Consider the following 24,301-nt stretch of genomic DNA (forward strand, 5'->3'; position numbering starts at 1 on the left):
CAACTTGAGATACATACTGTTAAAGGTTGACAATGCTAAACACTGTAATTCAGTGTTTTTTAATGAATTCTGCTGGAAGTACTAGAGAAGAGGGTGTGGTCAGTCACAATTTAGCCCCCTGGCACCTAAGAATTCCTTTGCAGATCCATGCAGGCAGGTGCACTTTTAAAACTTCTAGAGTTAACTGCGTCCATCAAGCCACATTAGCGTCTGAGCTTGTACAGACATGCAGGAGTAAGGGCAGTACCCGTGCAGACTGGATTATTTGCATTGCTAGGCAGTTCCAGATAATGCAAAAATAAAGCTTCTCCGAGAGTCTGGAATTGTCAGAGATGAATGAGCCTTGGCGATGTTAACATTGCAATACCTTGTGCAAATGTGCTGTAGCAAGTGAAACGTGGAAAGCCTAAACAATGCTTGGTTGTGTGACTTTTTTTAAAGCTTCCACAAACTTCCCTTCGTCTGATATTCCTGGCAGCGCTCATCTTACAGATAGCTGATTGATAACAATAATAGTCTACACCAACACAACTATACCTGTGAGTGAAAAATGATATTACTGATTCCCTGCACAAGTCTACTGAAAAAACTGTAGATCTTCCTTGGTCTATACCCTTAATCTGCCATTTAATTAACTGTTCAATAATTTAAATTATTTCACTGAATTAGCTGTTCAAAATTAGTTATAAAGATGAACTATTGCATGTTTAGTTGATTTGTATTTTTGCACTTCAACATCTTGAGCTGGTCATGTAGCTGCAACACTGAAATATTAGGAACTTGCATCTTTCAGTCTTGATCAATGCTATCATTTATCGATCCATGTCTCTAAACTTGCAGCTTTTAATAGTTATAAATTATGACTGTTGTACATAAAATTCTCTATAAAGCATATTTTCGTAAAGGCTGCTTTGTATATGTACATGTGAGCTGAGGCTGTTATCAATGGGGTGTGTCACCTGTTAGCACACATCGCTGCTCTACATGTAGCAAAATGGAGGCTTGCAGTCTGCCACGCTTAATGTCACACAGCAGGTGTGGCTCAGAAGCGCAAGTGCTCATTTTCTCTCTTCTGAAGCTATAATTCTAAATGAACACGAGTCCTGTGCTGCAACTTACTTGCTTAAAGTAATTTTACATGTTAGAGAAACTACAGCGCTACAGAATTGTAGGAAATGTAGGTGCTTTTTAATGGTTACCTTCATTCATTTTTGTGGTCAGCTGCTAATAATATGGTCAGAGCTTTACCACAATTCACTGTCCTTATATCACTCCTGTCATAGCTGTTCCACATCACAAGAAAAGTGAAGGCTCTGAAAAATTAAAGCATGGAGTTGACCGATGTTACATACACAGGCTGGGGCATACTGTCCAAATTACCATTCATAGGAATCACTTTCCACATCACACATTGCAGTGTGGAATTATTACAAACTGTTCACGTAACTGTGTTTGATTTATTAATTACATGATTTAGTCTGCAATTCTCTAGATTATTGATGGCCAAATTATATCTCGAAGTTTAATCTACAGATTTCACTTTCATTTATGTTGTTCACTTTGTCTCATGATTATAAATATGCTTCACAAAATCTTCTCCATAGTAAAATGTTTTTCCACCTATCACATATTCATGTACAATAGTGGTCATTCTGTCCAGTGACCAACACTTCAGGAACGCTGTTAGATTGCCAAGGCTTCATGCACAGCTATATTTCGCCATCAAATTAGAATCTAAGAAATGTTTTTCACACCTCACACACAATGCTATCAAGCTGTGAGAGTGAAGGCTAGAGCATGCCTCCTCCATATCAGAGCAGACCCCTAATAGCTAATCCTATTAAATTAGCTAACAGACACTGGCTTGCTTTGAATGGGAGTGATTGGGAAATGAAATAAGGGCTGGCCTTCCCACCGAGAGTGAGGCCTAGATTGCTGTGCCATCACCAGGGTTAGAAATCCTTTACGGCCTTATATTTGAAAGACTGTGGGTTTGATCTCCAGGAAGGGCAAGGTCATGGCATGTTTTTGTGCATGTTTGACATCATACATCCTTCACTTTGTGCCTCAACCCATGGCAAATTCAGAGACCATGTGACTGTGCTTCTTTATTTTGAAGGAAAAAGCAGATCCAGTGTCAGACATGTATCCTTCTTTCCCCAAAATGGTTCTGTACAGTCAGTGCACTGTGCATGCTACCTGAGGTGGAAGGTAAGCTTTGAATAAGCAGGAGGCCCCCAGAAGAAAAACGAACCCCAAAATACGTGTGTGCATGTGCATATGTGTAGAGTGAGGGGCCAAATCGCTTGGCTGCATCGCTCCCCTTAAAAAGCTCTAACGATCCCTAACGACTCTTAATGAGCACCAGTAAAGAGGGCTTTAATTATGGTCCGTTCAGGGCTGTGTTTGTTTGTGTTTGTGTTCCAGTGCTCATCCTGTGCCCTGAACTGACCACTCTGCTTTCAGCTTGGCTCTTCATTTACAATTCCAGTGGGTGTTGCTTTCTGAACAATGTTTTCAGCTACTACTGGTTTAATCCAGTGAGAGACTGCTTGTATTTTTAGAGCCATTTGCAAAGTGCTGTGGCTGTGATCCACTGGCCTATCAAAACAAAATATGGCATGTATACAGTACTGTGAAAAAGTTTTAGGCACATGCAAAAAATGTTGGAAAGTAAAGATGACTTCAAAAAAATTAAATTAATTCTTTATTACTTGAAAAAAAGACCACAATGAGCAGTAAACATTAATAAATGAAAGAATGTAAGTATTATATGTGATGACCATTTGCTTTTTTTTCTAAATATTAGTCCTCGGTACAGTTCATACAGCTTTATAAAAAAATTAGATGATAGTTTTACTCAGTGTCTTGGAGAATTTGCCAGTTTTTTTAAGAATATGGATTGTCACACATTTGTTTTCATGAAAAAAAACTCAGGAGTCTTCATTATGTTTTTTTTTATTTAACCTTTTTAATTGAAAAAAATTAACCTTTTTTTTAATAAGTTGCTTTCTTTACAGACAAAAAATGTTGTAACATTATTATCATTATTGTAAAGTAAATCTAAAATGTTTTTGTACTGATTCATTAATTCATGAATTTAGTAACATTATTGAAACATGGTTCAGTAAGATAAGGTTCAGTCGTGCACAAACAATTTGTATAATCATAGCAGGTATAAACAAGCATAAATTCAAAGTGTTCAATGCCAAGGCTTAGCTAGCATTTGTCCTTGTAAAAGTCAAACTTTGGGGTGGATTCTAGAGATGGGGCACCATCCATTAACTTTAGGATGAGCTGGAGTGGCATTTGTAATCCAGAAGTAATAATCGAACATTAGCTCGATGACCTCAATAATGCTCTCATAGCTGAAAGCCATCAAATGTCCACAAATATCCTCCAACATATTGTAAAACCTTCTCAGAAGAGTAGAGGTTGTTACTCCAGCAAAGGGGAACGGAGTAGAAATTACCTTTCCTTAATTTCATAAGGTATTTAAATAAGCATGTATCTGCATTTTTTGCCATTTAGTATATTTGGTTTCAATGAGCATATGCTCATGAATGCCTAGCATGAAAGATAAAGACGCCCAAAACATAACCAAAACAAATATATGGAGCTAAATAGCTGAATAATCTGATTTTATTTTAATTATATTTGCACTGCATTTACTAAACTAGTTCAGGTATTTGAACATTAACAATGCTTTTTTGTGTGTTTTGGGCTTGTGAGATCGTGAAGTTACAACTTACAATTTTCAGATTTAAAATATTCTCATCTCAAAAATACAAATTTAGGCCAGAGGTCTACTACCTAGGCTTCGCAGGAAAAGTAAACATCCATAATGATCGAACACAGCATTAATCAAATTATAGCACTCTCTTCCCATAGCCGCCAATCACAAAGCTGTTCTCATTCCCATCCCAATCCATGCCATGAGCCCTAAAGCCTTCATTGAAGTATGCACTTTGATGAGGTTGTTTAATTGTTGACATGAGCAAATATTCAAGGGGTCACAGAGCTGAGAGAATAACTGGTGTACACCTTGCATTGCATACCTTCAGCTGTGGACATCACTACGGTTTAAAAACCAATCACCACTGCATTCAGCTGAGCTGGGCTTGACATTACTGTGTATTACTGGGCACGCAAACAGAAATTATTCATGTGACTGGTTTACATAAGAAAACTGATCATGACAGGAATTGACAAAGTTACATTTTTGACATTTTTAAAACTTTACTGCACTCAAGCATCTGGTGCTTAGAACCAGTTATTTATATAGAAATACCTACACTTCTGTATAAACATCTGATTGATAAAAAGTGCATTATGTAATGGAAGTTTCACAGCCTCCCTTAGAATACTGGGTAAACCACACACTCTCTGGTGTTGTGGTTTTAATAATCTACAGATTTCATCTGTTTTGGTGTAAAGTTAAATTTTAAACTGAAAAGCTGTGCAAATAAACTGGCCACAAGGCTTTATCAGTCAGACTGTCCGGTTAAACACTGTAGTCGATTACTCTACGGAATTTTATTTTTTCTGAGAAGCCTGGATGGTTGATCTCTGGCCTAGATTTGTATTTTTAGATTTTGTAAAATTTTAATCTATGGATTAAAATTTTAATTTTTTATCTTATTTTCACAGAGGCGGACAAAGTAGACAAACCATGTAGTTGAGATAGAGTACAGATACTCAAGGTAAAATATAACTCAGTAAAAGACCTAGTTATAGATTTCCACTTGAGTAAAAGTACAAAAGTATTTACCTTCAAATGTACTTAAGTATCAAAAGTAGAAGTACCATGACATATTATGGCTCTAAAGTCCTATTATAATTTTTATAACAAAACTATGCTTAATCAACATATTTTAGCTGAAAAAACTCTAGGGTCACTCCTGGTTCCCCAGTCTTTTAATGGAATATCATTAATTAGTCTGACATGGATGAACACAGCAGAAACGGCCAAAGATTGTATTCAATGAAAGATGTTATATCAACTACTACATACACCCAAAGTGCTGCCCCTCCAAACCAATAGAGGTCGCTGCCTCCTGAGTATTAAGCCCAATTTATGCTTCTGTGGTGAACCTATGTGATAGGCAGCATGGCCTGATGTGCAGCTCTCCAGAAACTTAACCCATCACGTCTACGCAGACCACAATTTAGGGTTTTTCTTTCTGCTCCTGGGTCTCCCCCAAGTTCAATTAACTTTTAGAGCACTGTACTGAAATTGGTAGGGAGGGGGAGGGAAGGGGTGGTTTCCTAACCTCCTCCAAAAGTTACTTAGTGCAGTTTCTGCAGTGCTGAACCAAGAGTAGCAACGGCAGTGGCTTTATTCTCTGTAAGCTGTAAGTTTAAGGTAAAAAAATATAACAATGTTTCTTTAAGCTTTGTTTTTTTTCTGCATAGTTGCAGAGTATAGTTTGAGCTATTTCTGCAATTCTGAGACACCTGTTTCTTTAACAGGTTACGGTTTTGTTTTTCTGACTATTTGCCTGATACTCGTTTTTGTCTTTTGGACTTGTTTATCTCTCTGTACTGCTTTTTGGATTTTAGAATATTTCTGCTGGTTTTGACCTCGCTTCACATAATGTGTTTAATAAATCTCCAACTGTCTCTCACCCTCAGTGAGTGATTTTTGACATCTACAGATCTGTAAACCATGTATATTAATGAACAGTAGTTACTGATGACTCAGATAAAGATAAATACGAAACGGTACAAATCATTTTGTTAATTCATAACAACTCTAAGAACTGAAATCAATTATTAATTAATAATTCACTAATTCAATTAATAATTAAACCTTTTTGTCTTGTTTTAGCGCAGTGACTGTTTGTTCGTCTCCCAGCTAAGGTGCCAGTGAGTCACACCGAGCAGGAAGATGTGTTCAGACACGTTATGATTTTATTAACACATAAATCAAAAGGAATGGTAGGTTTTCATAATGTAGTGGAGTAAAAAGCGACATATTTGACCTTGTAGTGGAGTCAAAGTAAAAAGTCGCCCAAAATTGAAATACTTCACTAAAGTACAGATAGACAAAAAAAAATACTTAGAGTAATGTATTTACTTTTACTTTGTTACTGTCTACAACTGTCTACCAACTCAAGTGCAAAACCCAAACAGCATCATAGTTAAAATTCAAATTCATGAATAACATGAAGTACTTCAGGAATATAATGTAGAATGACATGTAAATATAATGAAAATATACAAAATTACAAAAAACAACAAAAACTTATATAACATAAATGTGAATTGTGGGAACATCCAAGGGCTCTTTGGGAGTTGAGACGCGAGCGGTGTGGGGTGGGTGTTGCTACAAAAGGAAGTTCTCTGATTGCCTCTGTTTATAGGACGTCCTATCATGAGGGTGCGTTTATGATCAGTCTAATCACTGTGCACCACATACTGCCGGACCAACAAAACACATTCTTCTGGCAAACAAAAGAAATGTCTTTACAAGTTACTACAAAAGGCATTCATTAAATGCATTTGAGTTTTGGAAGAATGTATGAATGAAAAAAAAAAAGAGGGCAAAGATTTGCATAATGTACGCTTTGTTCACGTCCACTGAATATTTACATAACATCCATGGACCCCTGTTCTTGTTAACATCAGATTAAATTCTTCAGAAGAAAACATCAACAGAGCATTACAACAACAATACTACCACTTACTGAAACTGGCAAAAGAAAATACTTATTAACTCTAGTCTTAACCCAATAAACACGTTATTACGCCCTGTTCACATGGTATTAACATCCACCCTGACTGGTCTGATTAGGAGTGAACAGTAAGGTTTATTGCATTTAAAATAATAATTATTGATTATGGAAATTAAACCCAGTAACAGAGTTTGTGAACTGTTTGAAGATAAGTTTGATTATTAGGAAGTAAAGAAAACATCATCAGCTGTGACATCACAAACACATCAACTGAAATTACCACTCACAATTAGATATTTCAACCAAATATCATTCATATTAATCTCTTAATTTGACTTGTAGCCTGTGGTTTGTATAAAATAGCTTTACAGGAATCCAGATGCTAGACCCAAGGGCAATACCTCCTCCAAAAGTATTAGGTACAAATAAATAGTTGGTGTTTTGTTTGCTTGGGTTTTTTATAACATATGAATGTAAACCAAAATTCAAAACTTTCATCCCACGTGTCATTTTATGGTAATCGTTGCATAGTACTTTAATGTCCTCCCACCATTATAGGCCACTACAGAGGGCTACAAATACAGACTACCGATTTTCTCTTAAGTTTAATTTCCAGTCTCCATTCATTATTTGGGTGTGGGCCATTCTCAAGACCACAGTGGCACTGCTATACAAGTGTTTCAGGCCCAGGTGGTTTAATCTAGTCTGTGCATACACTTTTAAAAATAAAGGTGCTATAAAAGATTCTTTGAGTGATCCCATAGAAGAACCACTTTTGGTTAATATGTTTAAATGGGTAAAGAACCTTAAGACCTTAAGAGTGATGGGTTTTTAAACATTTAAAAGGTATTTTAAACAAAAGTGGTTGTTATATGGCACAGCTCAAAGAACCTTTTGTAGCACTTCTATTTTTAAGAGTGTAGCTGTTTAAACTGGTCCATCACCAAAGATATCCAGGCAGAAATGGCTACGTTGTAAGAAACTTACCACCTTTTAAAGGCTAGAGGACTTGTAGCACAAACTTTATATTCAAACTTGTAATAAAATAGGAGCAAATGTAGTTATAATCACCACTGACATTTTTCTCCTGAGGCTAACTTGTGAACTGACTGGGAGTTTGACAGCTATTGTGGTGGTTGCCCAAAAATGCGAGTTGGGCAAGAGTTGTTCGTCCAGCATTAGGAGGTGAAAGATGCTCGCCTTAATTCCTCCACACTCCACAATGTGGAGGGGGGGGGGGGGATAAAAAAAAAAGAAAAAGAGAATAAAGATACCAGGGGGGAGAGGGGGAGAGAGAGAGAGAGAGCATGTAAAATATATAGAGAATAAAAGATTCCAGAAACAAAGAGAGGGAGGGGGAGGAGCAATGAAGAGAATGAAAAGAAGTCACAAAGAAAAATCCAGATAGACAAGAAAGAAAGAAAAGGGGGATGAGTAACAAAGGAAAACAATTTAACAGTGAAAAAAGTTATATTTTCAAAATTAAAAATTTGAACAATATGAATTGAAAACAAAAAGTCATGTGAAAAATATAAGGCTCAAATGTGGAGGAGATTGCTGGAGATAAATAGATAGATAGCACATTAGCTTGCCAGAAAGCTGAGGGGAGGAGACAGAACAAAGGAAAAACAAACAGATGGATGAGAAAACAAGCTTCTTATTGCTCACTAGGACTTTACAGATTCAGGTTCACCAGCTATGTTCCAGTTCTTCTCACACTCTTATCTTCATGCAGAGATATTATCTTGGAATATACAAAAAAACCAAGGCCTAAAGCATGTTGTGTTCAGACATTCACTGAGGCCTGTGAGAAATTCCAAATTCTGTTATTTTGTAATGCAATACATTTCTGGATTGCCACATCAAGAGATTTTAGCATTACTCAAAAAGGTGTAATATGTATTTAAACAAACACACAGACATACACACTATTTATGGAGTAGAAAATACAATTTTTACACGTCTAAGAACCCTTTACACTAGATGTTAGAACTAGAATATTAATAAGGTCATCCAGTTGAAGTTGGATTATAACATTAACCCTGGGGCACACACCACACCTAAGGACATTTTTGAGCAGCCAATCCACCTACCAACCTCTGTTTTGTGGACAGCACACCCAGAGGAAACCCACACAGACACAGGGAGAACACGCCAAGCTCCTCACAGCCAATCACCCAGAGCAGGGCTCAAACTCACAACACCAGGACACCACTGTGCTTAAAAGTGCTCCATTATGCCAGGCATTGCAGTTTTACTGCTCCACAGGATAATGCTGTTGGGCTTTATGCTAGTGACGTCAAGCCATTAAAAATAATAATAATAAAAAAAAATAAATAGTAAATGCACAATATGCTGCAATTAATCACACTTTCCTTTCTTAAGACTAAAGACTTTAATCATGGTTATTTAAATAAACAATCAATGTAAGATAAATACAATTAAGTTATATTGGTAGTGGCTATTGATTATAAAATGCAATCACAATAACACATTTAAAATGTTTTTCAATTTTGGCAGGAAGATAAATGTATAGTGTGGTATGCATGGCAAGCTTGCAAGAGGAATACATGCTTTTAACCTTTACAGCAATAATATAATATCACAGCGTAGATTTTAGTTTGCTGTTTAAGAGTATTAGCATACAGACACAGAAACTTCAATAAAGAAAAACACTACAGCACAGCTCCAAAAAATCAGATGAAACAGGAGCTGTGCGGGTGGGTGCGGGGTTAAGAGTGAGAGTTAATCATGACATTTAATACTAAATAATATATAATCTACCTTCAGAGTTCAACAGTATCGACACTGTTACTAAATGAAACCGCTAATATGTCACTGTCTGTAACAAAAGGGGTGAATCATGGGAGGAATTTGTTGACAAATTTGCTTAAAGATTTATTAGCATTTTAAAAAATATATGCATTAAATTCCAAAGTGCATTAATGCATTATTTTTGACAGCACTCTTTTAAACCTCTGTAGCTCTGACATTCAGCAATGAGCACAAATACCGTAAGGTCATATACTGCAGCTCCAGAGTGTCCTTTTTTATTCAGTGAGAGTCTGTACAAGGGCACTTCATGCTTTCTTATGTAACACACCAAAGCTGTTTGCGCGCAAATCTGAACATCTGTGTCCACAGCGGGTGCACCTTAAACTGGCTCATTTCACTAATTATACAGTCAGTATAATTATAATGTATACAGTCATTATGTGAAACCTACAGTCACCAGGTGCTGGGTCACGGCTGGTTTTGTTTAATTATAGACACTTGGGCTTTGGACTGGGGTCAGACAGGTCAGAAAAGAAAGTCTAAAGGACACAACTTTCCTCATAATCCTTCAGGGGAGGTGGATGGTCAGAAGCTTGCAGGTGTTGACTTTATGTGAGGTGGCATAATTATCTTTGGGTGCATGGCTCATCATGTGCTTAAGGCAGGCACCAAGCCAAAATGGGATTTAAATTCAAGCAGGGAGAAAGAAAGTCCCCCACCCACAGACCTCCTTAACCTTGGGCACTCCTAGAACTCCTGAGGCTAGGACTCAAAGGCCCCACATAGATATGCAAAGTGTTAATGAATGGATAGGGTAATAAAAAAAATTAAATAAACAAATAATAAAACACCTTCAGACCCTTAAACTGTAAGAGGCTTAAGATATGTTGAAGTACACTCACTGTAGACACATTCAATTCATAAAAAAGTATAAACCAAATGGGATGTTCTGGCAAAGGTGTACATGAGCTTAGGAGCACCACACACAGAGTGTGAAGCAATAGAACTGTGTTCTCTGAAATGCAGGTTCATAAAGTACTTAATCATACCAAAGATTTTTGGCTAAAAGCAATGAAATCTTCACAGCAATGACAATGACTGGTCCACTGCTAGGCTGAGAATGCACAGACTCTGAAGAGTATCCAGCCAAGATTACCTCTGCAGGAAGAAACTGACACCTGATGAAAAGCTAGAGGATGGCTAATACAGATGATTAGACCCTTGTAAAGTGAAGAAGAGCAGGTACCAAATGTATACACATTAGCAGGTGCCTAATGTGTATACATTTGTACAAAGAAAAAGTGACCAATCAATGCAGTCAAGAGGTAGACTATATGCAAACAAGCAATTTTTTAAAACCCACCAAAAAACAAGCGTACTAAAAGAAAAACCAACTCCATCCAAAAATACGGTATTGGATAGTGCTCCATCACTCCACAGAACATATTTTCACTGCTGCAAAGCCTTATGCCTGGGGGTTTGGTACATGTCAAGGCCACAATTTGCATTGGGCAGGTGAGCTTAAACTGGTGCAGTTTCTACAGACTGTCCATTGTGTATCATGCTTTTCTGGAGATTACCCAAGCTTTATGTGCACAACTGGATAGTGGTGTACACAAATATTATTATACAGTATCTCTGTAAAATAAAAAGGAGTAACTGGTAAAACCATATTAAGTTCTTTCATCCAGCATAGTCACCTCTAAAACCTGCAGTAAAGACGTGCTAAGTGTTCAGAAATGGCCCAGTATCTCCCCGAACTGCGTGTTCTGGCCAACTGGCCATGCTTCTCCGCGTTCTCTCGCCTGGGAAAGGGGCCAGCAATTCTCTGAACTTCTGTCCATCTATCAAGACAGAGATAATGGATGAGCGAGCACATTTTATCTACTGTGCATGTGTGTTTGTTTGTTGGTTAGTGGGGGGCCCTATGGTCTATGATGGTACAAACACGTTGGTTTATATAATGGCCTTTTTCTTTTTTGACCACAACAAAGGACACCACCGCCTTCATTTGTGTCACTGTAAATGCAATGGATGTTAAAAGTTTAACCATGTCATAATATGTCACTGATGTGAAACACAATAGCACCCCCCTTGTATAATAGCGACATAACAACAGTCTGTAAATGTGAGTTAGCATATCGGATATAGCACCTCTTTGCTACAAGTCCTAACTGTGAGTACATCTTTATGCAAGTATGTAAGGTGCTTAACAGATAAATAAATAATTATTTAAATAAATATATAAATAAATAAATAGCTAACCAACTAACCTAAGTTGACTAGAACTGAAGGCCTTGCACATTAGAAAAAAACACTACAATTATGGCAGTGACACTTGAACAACCAGTGGCACTGTGGACTAGGTGTGGGCGATATCATAATATCATGATAGTTCAGGGTATTTTTGGCGATAACAATATTCTTGGCGATATGACAAAACACTGAAAAATATGTTTAATAATTTCAAGAACATACTATTGCAACAAAATATATGATATTTTAAACTTTTTTTTATATTACATGAAGTTTAAGTTTGGCACAAATTTAACATTTAACAGTTTCAGAAGAAACAACAAAAAATATGTAGACCTTTGCTTACTTTCTAAACTATGGTAAATTATCAAGATTCTGATATTGTATAAAACATTGTAGCATATAAATCACACAACAAAGATGCAGAAAATTTAGTGTGTGCATCTAAACAGCAAATGAAAACACAATTATACAAAAAATTAAAAATTACACAATAAATGACAAAAAGAATAGAAAAAAGGAATAGTTTCTATGCTGAGACAATGTAGTCTGTCTGCTTGGGTTAGAGTTCACATTGTCTCCTTGTGGTGTTTTTTATTTATTTATTTTTATTTTCAATGTGCTCAACTGGGTGCTTCTGCTTGAGGAGTTGAAACAGATTAGTTGTGTTTCCTGTTTTGTTGTTACAGGCTTCTTTCATATATCTTACAATTACCATGGTTTACTGTACATCTTTTGTAACCAAACCACCTCCATGATTGAAATCACTCCCATATTGAATTCTTCCACCTCTGAGCCACTTTCCACTGTATCTGTCGCTGTGCCAATACGTCTCACTTAAAGTACATATAGCATATTACACCTAACTGCATGATGTCATTATGTAAACAAGTAAGAATATCACTATAAACAATTTTTATTGTATTTAAAAAATTACAATGATATTATCACTACCGATACAATATGGCAAAGCCCTACTGTAGACCAAGACAAACATCATCCAAATGTCATTCAAGAACTTCTGGAAATCTCTGATGTCTATAGTGGGTTTTCCAGCCACGGTATTTTTTGCAGTATATATGTGCATATAAAAAATGTGCAAAACCAACCAAATATCACAAAAAGATTTTTACATTCAAATGAGTTTGAATATCGCTAATGCCTACATTTCAAAAAGAGCCAAAAAGAGATTTCTGAATAAACAATGACATTTGAGCTGGTTCATACCTAATGCACGTGATCAGTGATTGCCAGAGCTGCAGATTGCACAACCTTACATTACAACTTCTACACGGCACAAATGTCAGAGGCCACACACCATTTTACTTTTTTGATATAAAGTGTGTTTTTGATATTCTTCTTGATAAACTTCTTTATTATGCATACTTTTCATAAAATGTTTGGAGGGAAGCATGACTATAGACTTAGATATATAGCAACAATAATCTAAGAATGTAGATTAGAGAAAGAAACCCCAGCAGTTCTTATGCCAAACTGAAAAAGTCACTGCAAAAGTTCAGCATAAATGATAATATAAATATTTTTTCTTAAAATTTTGAAATAAAACATACAGCAAGTCTGTTACAAGCCAATGTATCTTTAATGCACATTTCACACAGGTTAGCAAGAACATAAGATTACAAGGTGCATAGGGGTGCTAGTGGAAATAAGCATTATTGTAAAGGTGAGTGTTCCCCTCAAGCTTTGGCAATGTTTTCACATTTATGGCCCAAACTGACAGTGTATTCCTTCATTCTGTAGCCTTTCAAAGTGCTTCTGTAGGAGTATATGTATGTAAATGCTGCTGAGTTTCACCTAACATAACCCTAACCATGACCTCAGCAACAAAAAAATCAGCTTAGGCCTCTTAAGTGTTCTATAATAACGACTGCTGATTTTGGTTTTTAAAAAATGCATTTGTCATTTTGAAAAGCAGCCCAAATATCCACACTCTGAAACAAAATACTTCAATGTCACTTTAGCCCCCGTCAAAAGCTCAGCACACACGAGAGATGAGTCTCCTTGGTTAATCAAAGCAGATGCAGATAATGCAGTATTGCTTTCCAAGTCAAATTTCTGTGGGAAGAGACGTTTGCTGCATTATTTTCTCAGGATGAGAGCATGTGACACACAGAGAACGAGAGCAGAAAGGTGGGGAAATCAGACAATAATAAAAAAAATATATAAATATATTTTTTATGAAAAAATAAATAATTCAATAATTTACTTTTTTTCTACTTTAAAATGTTTGTTGCTGGGCTGCCTTAAACTGTTAATTGAAATGGTGATTACATTTTTGAAGTTAAAACATCAGCTTTTTTAAAAATGTTTTTATATCTTTATAGTATTACCAACATTGTTAAATGCAGATATACTGCATATACACTAGACATATTAGATGGTATGTGAATAGTCTGTTCTAGTAATCAAATGTTGGAAGCAAGAGAACTCTAAATGACCAAATGTGTGGTTAGCTCCCTGTTAGCTGTGCTGAGTATCTACAATTTTATATTCTGATAAGGAAAGACCTCCAACAAATCAATGGATATAGGGTGTCCAATTCTAATTAATCTTAATGTTATGGCTCATCTGTGTATATAGTAGAACCAGATGTCATGCATTGCATCAAAAGGATATCCAAACAGTTTTAAGAAAAACAGTTGTCATTTTGACAGCTTAGCTTCCCTAAAATTTAAAACCCTTAGTGTAACCTTTAGTTTTCCTTCTCGTGTTTCAAACCGTTTTTGACCTTTTGTCTCTCAGGAGGTCAAGTAGACACTTGTTCAGTCACGTGTAATCTTAAATGTCAATCACTGCAACCTGCTTCTCACTGGTCATCCTCTGTGGGCCATCAAGCCCCGTCTGCTTATGCAGTACGTGGCAGCATTCTGAATGGTCTCCATACATGACGGCAGTGGTCAAAACCCCATCCTAGAGGTCACCAATAGGCAGAGAACGGTATGGGTTGAACTCAAATGTTGTCTTACTAGTCCTGGAACTATAACTGATAAACTATCGAGAACTATTTAATTTTGAACTAAATTGATTTTACAGCACAAACCAATCATGTGTTGTACATAAAACACGTGATGCTGCTCAGCCAATCAGATTAGAGGTCCATTATGATGCGAGCTGTGACACACACAGGGCAGAGACACTGTTGATCCGGGGCCAATAAATATAGCCCACAGGACAGTGTTGTGCACTAAAACCAGAAACATTAAAAATAAGGAGACAGATCATTGGCTGAAATATGAAAGGGTGTTCTCACACTGAACATGGAGTCTGTTTATGGGTAAAGGGGCCCCATCAGCAAAGAGGCAAATCAGCTTGCTGGCTATGATTAAGGTCCCACCCTTCAGGAAAAAGAGCCAATCAGCTTCAACTGCAACTACAAGACATTAAGCACATTTTTAAAAGCATTTTAAATTCTACAGGAAATGAGGAAAACTACTAAATTGCTCATAATTCATTCAATGTGACTGAAAACGGACAAATAACTGAAATGTATAAAATTGTTACTGTAATTGTAATTCGGTTTAAATGTTGGTAGTACAATCAGGCTACTTGAGTATACAGGATATGGCACTGATAATAATGCAAGTTAGACATTATGATGTTCCCAACACTGCCTTGAGGAAATACTCTGTAAATGGACCTTAATGAATTTTAATTAAATGCCCCCGTCCTATCCAGTCCTCAAGAACTTAGCGTTTGAAATGTAGTTTGGCTTGAACCACCATCCTTAAAGTCTATGGCAGAATAGCATCAAGTCTCTTCTCTATACTGACATGCCAATAATATAAAGACATTCCATTGACTGTCCTAACAGCCTGAAGACTCATCTCTATATTCATTCATTCATTCATTATCTGTAACTGCTTATCCAGTCCCAGCGTCGCGGTGGTCCAGAGCCTACCTGGAATCATTGGACACAAGGCAGGAAAACACCCTGGAGGGGGCATCAGTCCTTCTCAGGGCGATACACACTCACATCTTACATCTTAGTTAGACATTACCTGCTGCGCCACCATGCCGCCCCTCACTATATGTGCCCTATTAAAATGAGAACTAACCATGCTCTTATTGAAGCAGCTATAATGTTCTTGAAAGGTACTGCATTATATTTGCCTTTCGTAAGCATCAGCAAATACTGTCATATGATACTGCACCTATATATATATATCCTGACAGCTTTATCTAACGGTGTATTAGTTTCAATGGTATTTGGATTTAATCTTGTTTGTACTGGCGAGGTTGTATTTGCTGAACATGATGACAAAGAGATTTTGTTAGTGGCTCTGAAAAATGAGTGTCTGTTCAATGCTGTGAATGTAAATATAAAAGACAGTCCCTTGTTTCACAAATACATACAAATAATTTCCAATTGAATCTGGGGACTGAAGTAGATATTATCTTTGTCATGCATGGTGTCCACATACGTAGACAAGACATTCAGTTTTGATCATGTTTTATGTGTCAAAAATTCTTAGCTTTTAATTTTAAATATATATTTAAGGCATGAAAACATTAACATACTGATATACTTTGTTATACAATTCATCTATGCATTTTTACATCATTAAGATTTTTTTTTTGCTTATTATGTTTATGAAAACATTACAACAAATTGATGCCCACACCAATAAAGAAATGTAACCAATTGACTTTTGTTACAGCGCAAGTTGATTTATTACCAAGTTTGCATAAGGCAAATTGTAGGAATGTGTTTTATGCAAAAGAAAAAGACTTATTCAAAGAGCAGATCTTGCCTGATATGTTCTACGCATAGAGATTTAGACCTTAAGCATAAACAGATTATCTTTAATTCTCCATTTTATTCCTCAGACCTACAAACTGGACAGTCCTCCTTCATGGACAAACACAGATGTTCATACTCCCTCAGTGTGTCCTTCCTGTGGGTGGCTTTTGTGTGTGTGTGTATGTGATGACTGTCCCCCAACCCCCATATTGTCTTTCATTGCTTTTAAGTTTGTGTTTCCTATGCTTCTTTCCTGTAATCTCCCCTTTCTCTGCCATTCACCAAATCCGGGACACACACAATATAGTGTGTATTCTTGTCTTTAAATGGGGTGTTTCCATGGACTTCTGGATGAGTGTATGTAAATTCTGCTGAGCTCTGCCTAACCCAGAGCTAACCTTAACTTCAGCAACCAAAAGATCAGCTCTGCCCTCCTTTTAGTTTATAAATGTTACAATACAACAAATGTTGCAATTCTGAGAGAATAAAAGCATTGTTTCGTTACAGGAAGCAACCAAATCGCCAAACAAATGTTCATGTTTTCCATCATCTTAGGCACATCCAGTCCCCTAAAACTACTAAATACATTCACAAACACAAACTGTTATCCTCTCTAGTGATGTTTCCACTCTAAAAAGTCTGAGGTCCACAATGGGCCGCATTAATTATCTGGGCTCTGATTACACAGGGAAGCATGTGACACAATGTTTTCAAAGACACACTCTCACATACTCTCTCTGCCTCATATCCTGTTGTGTACTTAGTTAAAGGTCAATTTCTAAATGGCAGACTTGATTTATTACCATTTTTTGCAAACTTATAACCAGAGCCTGAGGTGTAGTTTAAGTTCTTTAGGTTCTAATGCAGGCTGTCTAAGCCTGGAATTAAATCTAGAATTTCATATTAATACATGCCTCCAAGAATTACAGTTTAATGTATTTGCAATATAGGAAACAAAGTAAAAACTTACTATTGACATTGTTATAAAGGATGGTCCGTTAATAAATGTAATAAAAAAATAGGACAATAATCTTGTCAAATGGTGTTGCTTTGTCAGAAAACATGCGTTTACTTTCAAAAACATTTTAGAAAAGAAAACAAGCATATAAATCACACCAGTGCTGACTCTGAACATATGGGAAAGAGAGAGAGAAGACTATCTCCCATGAATAACTGCAACAGCATCATTTTCAGTCTGCACACTCCCAAGCCTAAATGATGCACTCATGGATCTAGAAACATTTGTAAAAGTGTGAGGCCTCAAAAGAATGCAACTGTTCTTTGTGTAAAAATCTAACTTGTCATTGAGCTACATTCTGCTTGCAATCTGAACTGAGCAACCATACACAAGCAAATGAACTCAATAAATATGTAAGTATATGTATGAACAATATTCCGCAAACAGCGTCTTCAAGTGCACAAATGTGTCCTAAAACAAATTTCCCCCAAGGTTGCTCACCTTATAAAGGTCAGTACGTTGACGTCACAAAAGCTTTCATAAGAACCATTATCCTTGCTCCATTACTCATACTTTCAGGTTTCTACTCTTTGTTTGCATATGCTTGTTTAAGTGGCCTATGCAAGGTTTTAGTTTCTCCTGTTTCAAGTGTGCTCATAAATATACGACCATTTAACGTGCTCTTCTTGCATTAACTGTAGCTGTGTTCAAAATGGTTCCCTAATCACTACACTATACATCTCTTACAATATAGTAGGGTGACCAGATCTGAGATGGTGAAAAAGTTCTCGCCCCTCGCTTCCGTTGTATGCTTAGCTGAACCTATCTGTGCTTTTGGGTCCTTTACACCTTTATTTGCTACACAAAACATGGGAAATTCTTTTTTTAATTCATCCGAGAACTTACATTTACGTTTCGGCATAGCTGCTCGAGATGAGGGTGGGTACATGAGCTTTGCCTGACGTAAACAAGACTACTGACATGCAGACTGACCAATTAAATGTTTACGGAGAAGGTAATCGACCAATAACGGTAGCGCTACAGTCAGACCGTCCAATCAGAAGATTTTAGGCTACTTCACCACTCCCCCTTCTCACTCAAGCGAATCAATCGGAGTAGGGGAGGGCGGGACTAGTTTGTGAACAAAACGCTTCTCGAAATTCTATGTAAGCTCTAGAAAAACAAAATCCCGGACGTTTGTGAAATTCCGCCCGGACAATTTTTTTAGTCTAAAAAAGAGGACATGTCCGGGTAAAAGAGGACGTCTGGTCACACTAAAATATAGTACACGTCAGTAAAGTGATTTCAGACATATACAACACAGTGTATCATGCGTATCTACTGTATTGTAGGGTACATATTATTGCATTGAATTATGAGATTGAGTAAACTGAAAATTGTGTACTACTATAAAATGGAGGAACGTAACTCACACATCAATGTGCAAAAATAATAATAAACATAATTTATAATTTCTTAGTTATTAATATTTACAGCTTACCTCGTGTTTCCCCAGTTGTTGTTTCTATCGATATCCACATGCTCCATGGACGAAAGTTCAAATATTCAGTTAGACTTTAAGTGATAAATTATTGCATTCTGGCGCCTAACATTTATTTAATTTAATGTGGAATGAGAAGTCCCAATATGAACTTGGCGAATTAGAAGATTGAAAGTCAAAATAATCTTCCTTAAAACCTGGCTTAATTAGAATGCAGTTCTTCTCATGACAGTAAATAGTGTGTTTTTGTTGTTTTGTATCTTTCACAGTCTTTCAAACACTAAACTTTTACATTTCTTCAACAATTAAAAACACGTACGTTCACTGATAAGAGTAAATGTGTTCATTAATGTCCCACGTGGGTTTTATCAAATTAGGAACCTAAAACACTGAACAGGTGAAGGGGCGTGGTCATTGAGTGACGCGTCTATATTGTCACGCTCATTCTTATGAATCCTGGGAGATGTAGGAGCTTATGCAGGGATTATTTTGGTCAAAATTAAAAATACATATTTCAATTGTTCAGTAATTAAATATATGAAAAAATATAAATAATAATATTTAAAATAAGTAAATAGCCGAGACATGGAATATATATTTTTAAATAATGTATTTGATTAATAAACATTATGTACATAAATATGTGCATATGTGTATACATTTATGTAATTATTTATTTTAAAATATAAAATTATTCAGCACGTTTTTTTTTTTTTTTTAATTTGGAGAAATAAACCTTCCAAAATTGTCAAGTCTTTTAGGATATGGAATAAAATTATAAAAAAAATTTTATAGAAGTATACTGCAATAAAAATATGATCTTGGTCAAACTGAAAAACTAATAATAGACAAATAATAAAACGAGCGCCCAAGTGGTGCAACAATCAAAGCACAATCCCTATTATCCAAATATCACAGGTTTGAGCTGCCCAGTGACATTGCATTACCAGCAGTTCGATAAGAGGTAGTGGATGGCCTCGTGATTCAGAATAATCATGTGCTTTCACCCTACCATACTTGTGGCATTGTGTGTGACTATGGACTTACTAGCTTTCTCGTTGGATTTGAGGATCAAAAATGATTGGGGGAAAGATTTGAGAAAGAAAAAATTTACATTGAATACTTCTTTAGGTCTTGAATGAATAAAAAACAGATGGTCAAACGGTGAAAAATATTTAAACATGTTTGTCAGAAAAATACACCATGGGCAAAATCTGCACAATTTCAGCATTGAAAAAAACTTAATATAAGTGTTTAAGACTTATTTTGTGTTAATATATATATATATATATATATATATATATATATATATATATATATATATATATATATTCACCCACAGTCACTGTGATAATATCAAAAGATAATGCTCAGTGCATACTTGTAGATATTCATCTTGCCATTAATTAAAATAAATATGAATTAAATTCAATTTAACTGTACTCTTAACTTTAACCACTATAGAAACAAGAGTCTTATTCTTGGATATTTTGATTTGAAAATAATAGCAAAAGTATAGAAAACCACTAAGCTAACCAAGTTAAACACTAAAAGGTGCAAGGTTTTTCTGAAGGTGGACATTTGTGCAGTCAGTGTACTAAATGGAATCATTTAGCCTGCACTGAGTTCTGTTTCTTGACATTACAATGAGTATTGTCATGCTAATAACACGTTAGGTTTGAATTAGCCCTGTGGTGCCACACTTTATTGTTATTAAATGTATTCTTTTCATTATTAAACTTATTATTTTACTATTATTAAACAATCTGAGCATGGCAAGCAAAAATGTGACTGTTTATAATCCTTGAACGCTCACTACCTTATTCGGCTGGAGCTGAACCATTGAATGCTCTGTTTCATACGGGGTCAGCCTACCACTGTGTGAAAAGTTACACTTAATACCTACTCTACCTAGCTGCTCTCTCTCTCTCTCTCTCTTGCCCCACTCTCTCTCTCTCTCTCTCTCTCTCTCTCTCTCTCTCTCTCTCTCTCTCTCTCTCTCTCTCTCTCTCTCTCTCCCTCTCTCTCACACACAAACACACATACTGTCTTTTTCTTCTCTCTCCATCTCCCTCTCCATTTATCTCTATCAATGCCAACCTCAGACTTTCTTTCTTGCTCTCTCTCTATATATATATACATATTTTATACATTCCCACCCTCGCTTTCTTAATAAGCTTGAAATAATAGAGCAGCACTGCCCCTTACAAAACCTAAATGACATTGATAAAATAAAATATTTCACTATATTTGTTTGGTTCAGTGTTTAAAAAATATTCCAGTAAATTCCATCTACATGTCGTGGTATAGGACCCACAGGCCACTGAGTCTTAACGACGAAACCAAGAAAGAATAAGTCTTTTATAAGTCAGAAAAGAGAGAATCTCTGCCAAGCCTCAGATCAGGTTTTGGTTTCATGTTGTCTTTGAGTCAGGGGAGTGTCTCCATGTGGCAAAGCCAGCGGCACTAGACAAAAACTGGTTAATCCAGAATGCTGGTTTGGACTGGAACAGAGCCCCAAGGGAACGCAGCTTCATTTTGCACATAGAGACACTCGTAAAAATTCTAAAGATTTAAAAACCTCCCAAGTTGATTTGCACTTTATTGTTCAAGTCAGTTTCATTAACCCAAACATGTGATTGAATGAAATAAATGCTACTTTGAACTTCTACTCAGTATTGCTTAAGATCTGTTTACCTAATATGTCCACTATACAGAAACACAATTACACACTGTGGCCCATTAGCCACATTTTAACCCAGTGGAACAAATTTGATTAAGTTTCCAGAGTGGTGCAAGTCTTAGAGCTGGCACTTGTAAGTTCAGTCCCTAGTGATGCCACAGACACCTTGCCAGAAAGCATAACTATTACATCTGTTAAGTTGGTGCAGTCCTCCTGCAAGCGTGTTGAACAGTTTAATTTTTTAAAAAAACTGCTCTTTTGGCAGCAGTTTGAAAAGAAGTGAAGTTTGCATATATATGTCTCAGATAAAGGATATACCTGCTATTGCCCTCCCAGCTTGGCAGTATTGTATGACTGGGAAGACCTAGCTAGAGAGTAGAAATGGCAATGAATAAAAAATCAGAGAGAAAATACAGTTTTTTTATTAATAAATAAAACAAAATTGAATTCGCCTGAAAGTCATGAAGTCTGTAATTTTGCAAAAAGATATTGACTGGCCTGAAAGCATTGAGGTCTGGTGTGAGTATTACTTCTGTATCCCAATATTCATGTAACAAGACTACATTTGACCAGATATTCTTAGGGAAGGTGGCCTTTCCTTACAGAGCAATGAAACATGATCGTTTTGCTGATATCAAATAATCACAGTGGTGTTATTGGGGTTTTTTTGCTTGTTTTTCTAAATGCCAGTGTCACAGCTGGGTTGAAAGTGGTCCATTAGCAACTCCAGCTGAAAGAATTTATGAGATCAGAAACTGACCAGTGATGATGGACTTTAAGCTAGCAAACATAAACCAGAGATGGGCTACAGGTAATAACTGTACACCTGTTAAATCGAGCAACATTGATTGTGTTTCCAATAAACAAACACCCATATACCTACGTTCTTCTGCTTCAGGCCTGAAAGAGTATCATTGGCATAAATGACAGAAGACTTTGAGAATGTCAACATTTTGAAAAATGCCAATCAGTCACAACATGACAAATTCTTTGAAGGTTTACACTTATGCAACAGGGTAATGTATGTGTTAGTTTGGAAATTAATATGTTCATACATTCTTGGACAATGACTATATTCTTGTCCTTGGAACAAGAGTATTTCTTTGCATGTATGGCAGTATTTTAATATGAATTGCATTGTCAAAATGCTGTTTAAATACTGGTAACAGATTATTGTTTTAAGTTGGAATAACACCAGCTACATCCTTTCCCTCTTATTTGCACAGGTGTGCATAAGCTGTTATTTTAACAACGGCCTATACATTATGAAATAAAACACACAAAGACATTTGGCTTTGGTGTAGGCAGTTTAATCCTATCTCCATTGTTCTTGAAGGAAGCAAGGCCTTGGCTTTGAAATAGCTTGTGAACTTAAGAGTACTACCTTTGTCAGAGAAGATCAGATTACATGCCTACACTGTAAAGACATAATATGTGAAAAAAAACTTTGCTTTTTAATTTGTGCCCTGGAGTTTTAAAAAGTGGTGCTGCATTTGTAAGTATAAATAAGTATAAATGTCTATCCTATGAGTGTTTTTTTAAGTGCTTTTTAAATTGTGATTGCGCAACATACAACAAAATGGCACACACACACACACACACACACACACAGTGCCAGAAGCCATCCCAGCATGCAGGGAGCAGTTGGAGTTTTGCTGTCGTGCTCAAGGGCACATTGGCCACACATATTGAGGGAGGAGCCAAAGCTATCATTTTGCTCTCCCCCACCCAAAATTGTCCTGAGTTAAGTGGTTTCTGACATGGTATGTCATAATAATATGAATAAAAACCTGTACTAAGTACCTGTACTAATTCTATCTTCTGTCCCTGTTAGCAACCTTAGAATCATATCGTTTCCCATGCAAATATAAAGGCATAATTTAGCTAATTAACATCAAATAGGTAAAACGGAATTTGTCTATACGTATTCAGTTAAACTATCTCTGTAACTTGGAGTTTTGGAGTAATGTTATGAATTTGATTTGACCAGAGTTTCTCCACTGATGGTTACGGGTATCTACATGTTTATCTGGGAGTGTGTGTGTGTGATGGGGGATTTTTGCTTTAAGTGAACAGGTGGGACTGATCTCATTCTAACTCCTCCCCACCCTCAGGACTAATTTTAACCCCTTAAAGATATAATACCTCCCAAACTTCCATGCAATTCTGTGCGTTTCAACCTGGGGCTGAGAAATGACACTTGAGTGTGTGAGAAAGAGATGAGGGATCCAGAAAGATGAAATAGAGGAGGGAAATATATATATATATATATATATATATATATATATATATATATATATATATTTTTTTTTTTTTTTTTGATATTTGATATTTGATATATTCTTGCCATTGATAAACTACATTTTTACATCCAGATGCTCCTTATTCAGTTCAGTAATGCATACATTGCTTTTATAATCTCCAAAGAGTGGGGTGATATTAAATGGTGTGTTATAAAAGCTCCCAGCATTGGCATGTTGAGCAGCAGAACTGTGTAAAGTGGGAGCAGACGGTTGATTTAATTTTTTTTTTCTAAATAAATGCTGAAGAAGCTGATGTGTACAGATATTTGCTCACAAAGTGTAGTATGTTAACTGTTTCAAACCAGTTCAAAGTTGCAAGAAACACAATCCTAGCTTGCAGATATCAGGCTTGGACAAACATAACTTAGAGTTTATTTTCCAGGGAA

At 36.2% G+C, this 24,301-nt stretch overlaps 1 protein-coding gene and 1 long non-coding RNA gene across 3 annotated transcripts in view; one reads left to right on the forward strand and one right to left on the reverse strand.

Annotated features, from left to right (window-relative positions):
- Positions 1-19,320, reverse strand: part of LOC136663971 (uncharacterized) — a 63,227-nt gene extending 43,907 nt beyond the window's left edge. Inside the window, exons 1-3 of one of the 2 annotated variants that reach the window (XR_010795050.1) lie at positions 18,930-19,320; positions 14,980-15,099; positions 13,359-13,784 (exon numbers count right to left, since the gene is read on the reverse strand). This is a non-coding gene — a long non-coding RNA (uncharacterized lncRNA). Of the gene's footprint in view, positions 1-13,358; positions 13,785-14,979; positions 15,100-18,929 lie in introns of those variants that run through there. The other variant, XR_010795051.1, reaches the window with a different exon arrangement.
- The window catches only part of cavin2a (caveolae associated protein 2a), a 28,879-nt gene that overhangs the window by 2,247 nt on the left and 2,331 nt on the right, over positions 1-24,301 (forward strand). The window lies entirely within an intron of this gene.

This window comes from Hoplias malabaricus, chromosome 12 (assembly GCF_029633855.1).
Source record: "Hoplias malabaricus isolate fHopMal1 chromosome 12, fHopMal1.hap1, whole genome shotgun sequence".
NCBI lineage: Eukaryota > Metazoa > Chordata > Actinopteri > Characiformes > Erythrinidae > Hoplias > Hoplias malabaricus.